Genomic DNA, 4,992 nt, shown 5'->3' on the forward strand with positions numbered 1-4,992 from the left:
TAACATAAAATCTATTTACTTTAGGTACATTGATGAATTTTTAAATACAACACCAAAAACAGGATCCATGAAACAAATAATTGATGAGCTGGGCTTCATTAAAATTAAAAACCTCTGTTCTGCAAAGACAGTTATGGAGAATGAGAAAAAGAAGACAAGCCATAGACTGGTAGAAAATATTTGCAAAAGACATGTCTGATAAAGGACTGTTATCTAAAATATACAAAAAGAAAAAAAAACCTCAATAATAAGAAAATGAACAACATAATTAAAAATGGGCAAGAGACATGAACATATGCCTCATCAAAGAAGATATACAACCGGTAAATAAGCATATAAAAAGATCTTCCATATCATTTGTCATCAGAGAAGTACAATTTTTTTAAAAAAATGAGACAGCACTACAAACCTATTAGAATGGGCAAAATCCAAAACACTGACAATATCAAATGCTGCAAGGATGTGGAATAACAGGAACTTTCATTTGAGGTTGTGGGACTACAAAATGGCACAGCTGCTTTGGAAGACAGTTTGGCAGTTTCCTACAAAACTAAACATACTTTTACCATACAACCCAGCATGAGTTCCCTTGTTATTTACCCAAAAGAAATGAAAATGTCCACACAAAAATCTGCAACCATATGCATATATACACATATATATATATGTATATATATATATATATATAATCAGCTTATTCATACTATCTAAAACTCAGAAGCAATCAAGATATCTTTCAGTAAGTAAATAGATAAATAAACTGTGGTACATCCAGACAACGTATATTATTTGGTGTTAAAAAAAAAGGAACTATTAAGTTATGAAAATCCATTGAAGAAATTTAAAACTTATTACTAAGTAAACGAAGCTAATATGACAGGCTACATACTGTATGATTCCAAAAGTATAACATTCTGGAAAAAGTAAAACTACGAAGACAATAAAAGATCAGTAGTTACTAGAGCTTACAAGAGAGAAAAAAATAAATAGGCAAGAGTTTTAGATCAGTGAAACTATTTTGTATGCTATTATAATAGTAGATACATATCATTATACATTTGTCTAAACCCATAGAATACATAACATCAAGAGTGAACCCCAGTATAAACTATGGACTTTTGTTGATAGTGACACTTTTATGTAGATTCATTAGTTATAACAATTATACCCCTCTGGAGTAGAAGTTGATAATAGGGGAAGTGAGGGGTGGTACATGGGATATATTGGAATTCTTCATATTTCTTGTTACATTTTTCTATATGTATAAAACTGTTTTAAAAATAGTCTATAAAATAATTAATTAAAAATAAAGATTATGTCTACAGCTATGTCACCCTGAACATGCCTGATCCTGTCTGATCTCAGAAGCTAAGCAGGGTCGAGCCTGGTTAGTACTTGGATGGGAGACCAACTAGAAAGACCAGGTGCTGTAGGCATAAAAAATAAAAAAAATAAGAGATTGTAAGCTGACAAGATCCTTGCAATCTGTGAAGTCAACCAAGGATTGCTTCGCCTAAAAATAAGTAAGTAAGTAAATAAATATATAATAAATAAACATAAAGTTCAGAAAAGTAAGAGAGAGAATATTTAAAAAGCAGAACAAAAAGAAAGTAAAAAGTAAGACGATATTAAAAATGCACATGATTAAGAAATCAAAATACAAGTAAAAGTACTGAAGTTATCAGTTAAGACAGAAAATGTAAGAATATAAAAAAGTAAAATGAATTAAATAATATTTTAAGTGTCAAGATGGCAGAGTAAGTAAATGCTATGCTTACCTCATCTCAAAATCATATCAGAATTACAACTAAACCATAGAACAGCCATCATTGGGAATAGCCTGAAGTCTAGCTCAAAAGATGTCCTACAACTAGGGATACACAGAAGAGGCCACCTAGAGACTGTTAGGAGAAGAGAGATGGGAAATGGGATGGTCCCACACCAGCATGTGGAGGTTGACAATCGGGAAAAATATCTTGGCTGATGAGGTTCCCCTGGAAAATTAACGGGTCTCGGTCCCACACTGGGGTCCTCAGTTCATGGTTCCAATGCCAGGAAAAGTCTCCAGAAACTCTGGTTGTGAAAACCAGTGGAAATTGTGGCAGAGTGAGAGAGAGGGTTGCAGGAGTCATATATTCTCCTCTTAAGGGACCTGCATGAACTTACTAGCTCTGATCTTTAGCTCTGGGGCAGCAACATGAAAGACTCCAGGGACACATGGGGAGAACATGAGTAGTCTGGCTTCACGGCAAGGACTGGAGGGACAGCTTTCTCCCAGACAGAGGGCAGGCAGAGGACATAGTTCCTTTGTTAAGCCCTTTCCTGTTTGGCTTGCAGAACCAGGTAGATGCCATATCTGAGTCTCCATCAACATATCTAATACTGGTCACCTCACCCTGGTGATTCCTTGGGACCCCACCCCTCCCAACTTATAGGCTCACCAAAGCTGCTTCCAGTAGCTTTTTCTAAAAAAAAAAAAAAAAAAAAAAAGTCTTTATTTATGCTGCAGACTTTTCTAAAAACTCTCAAGGGTTTTCATTAAAAACCTAAAAGAGTAATATCTGCCCTTGGTGTGCCCTGTGACTCTTGCTGAGCAGCCCCAAGCTTGGCACTAGCAGCAGACAACCTCAGTTTAAGGCTTGGCCTCTAGAGGCACTTCTAAGCCCAGCATGGGTGGCAGCCATCTGATTTTTGGTGGCTCATGGCAGGTGGCCCCAGGCAGGACACAAAATGCAGCTGAATTTGACCTGTGGCAGGGCCCCTCACAAGAGGCCCCAGCCTGCATGCTCAGTGGCCAGCTTTGTTCTAAGCCGAAGTACCACTCAAGGGCACATCTGAGGATGTCACACCCAAAGGGGAGACAAGGCAGGTACCAGAGCCCTGCTAAAGTAAATCTTGCTCTGTAAAGTTAGCTCCTGCACAACAGCTCCTCCACTGATCATGGCCAGTAATCACAACCAATCAGCCTAAGGATCAATCCCTCTTATTGAAGAGCAAACAGCAGTCAAGGCTCAACTACAACAGGAGATCACACACAACCAATAAAAGGGATATAACTAGAGCACCTGGTTGAAGTGATGAGAGAAGACTGTGCTACTGGGACCCACAGGACACCTACTACAGAAAGCCTCTCTACTAAGACCAAGAGGCATAACAGCCCTACCTAACACATAGAAACAAACACAAGTAGGCAGCCAAAATGGAAAGACAAAGAAATATGTCACAAATGAAAGAACAGCAAATCTCCAGAAGAAGAACTAAACAAAACAGAGACAAGCAATCTTTCAGGTGCAGAGTTTACAACCCTGGTTATAAGGATGCTCAATGAACTCAAGAGTAGATAAACTCAGTGAGAACTTTGACAGAGAGATAGAAAACATAAAAAAAAAAACAAAACAAACAAACAAACAAAAAAACAAAAACAAAAAAAACAGTTAGAAATGAAGACTATAATAATCGAAATGAAGAATACCTTAGGAGGAATTAACAGTATATTTAATGAAGCAGAAAATCAAATCAGAGATTTAGAAGATAAGGCAGAAAACACCCAATCAGAAGAGCAACAAGGAAAAAGAATTCCTCCCCATGAAATGATAGTTTAAGGAACCTCTGGGACAGCCTCAAATGAACTCAACTTTATTATCATACGGATATCAGAAGGAGAAGAGAGAAAGCAAGGAATCGAAAACCTATTTTAAGAAAGTATAATGGAAAACTTCCTTAACCTGGTGCAGAAAATAGACATATAAAACCAGGAAACTCAGAGTCCCAAATAAGAGGAACCCAAAGAAGCTCACACCTAGACACAACATAATTAAAATTTTAAATGTTAAAGACAAAGAGAGAATCTTAAAAGCAGCAAGAAAAAAGCAGTTAGTTACCTACAAGAGAACTCCCATAAGACTGTCATCCAATTTCTCAACAGAAACTTTGCAGACCAGAAGAGATTAGCAGGAAATGTTCAAAGCGAAAAAAAGCAAGGACCTTCAACCAAAATTACCCTACACAGCAAAGCTGTCATTTAGAATCTAAGGACAGATGAAGATCTTTCTAGTTAAGAAAAAGCTGAAAGAGTTCATCATCACCAAACCAGTGTTGCAGAAAATGTTAGAGGGATTATTTTAATAATACAAAGAAGAAAGAAAAAAAGATCAAGAATATGAATAATATAATGGCAATAGCTACATATCTAGCAACAATTATTTTAAATGCAAATGTATTAAATGCTCCAATCAAAAGATAGGGTAGCTGAATGGATAAGAAAACAAGATCCTTAAAACTAGGAAACTCCAAACACTACTATAAACGATGGGAATTCATATGTTCATTGCAGCATTATTTACAGTAGCCAAGACATGGAGATATCCTAAGTGTCCATTGATAGATGAATGGATAAAGAAGATATGGTAAATATATTCAATGGAATATTGCTCAGTCATAAAATAAGAATGAAATCTTGCTGTTTAGGAGAACATGGATGGACCTAATTTGATCTTTTGCTTTATTCCTCTAAAACACATACATGAAAGATAGTTAAAAACACTCCATAAAAGGTTTCAGCCAAGTGAAAATAAAAAAAAATAATAAAAAAAAAATCTTTAACTTAGATTTTTAAAAAGCCAATTGCAAATGTTATTAGGCTCTCAGAACTAGATGGCTGAATGATTAGACTACCAAGAGAAGATAGGCATAGTCCTTCATCTAGTAATTTTTTTTTTTTTTAATTTCGGAGAGTAAGGACCGTCTTAGTCTTTATATAACCTATACACACAGAAGTAGCTTAGTTGTGTTCTCTCTCTCACCTTAAGATAAATTATTGCTTTGTGACCAGTACATTTGACCAGTTATACTCTGGTTGTCATCATGTTCCTGCCATGAGGGATCATTAAAAATTGCCTAATCACCAAGAGAAAAGTAGGTTCTTAAGACCAATAATAACCTTAACATTTGATGAATTATAATTCTGTTCTCAGTAGCTATTCTTCTAATAGC

At 35.8% G+C, this 4,992-nt stretch overlaps 1 pseudogene; it reads left to right on the forward strand.

The window, feature by feature from the left end:
- Window positions 1–1,317: 1,317 nt before the first annotated feature.
- On the forward strand, window positions 1,318–1,436 carry LOC112474502 (annotated as a pseudogene).
- Window positions 1,437–4,992: the final 3,556 nt, after the last annotated feature.

Source organism: Pteropus alecto, unplaced genomic scaffold (genome assembly GCF_000325575.1).
Source record: "Pteropus alecto unplaced genomic scaffold, ASM32557v1 scaffold239, whole genome shotgun sequence".
In the NCBI taxonomy this organism is placed as follows: Eukaryota; Metazoa; Chordata; class Mammalia; order Chiroptera; family Pteropodidae; genus Pteropus; species Pteropus alecto.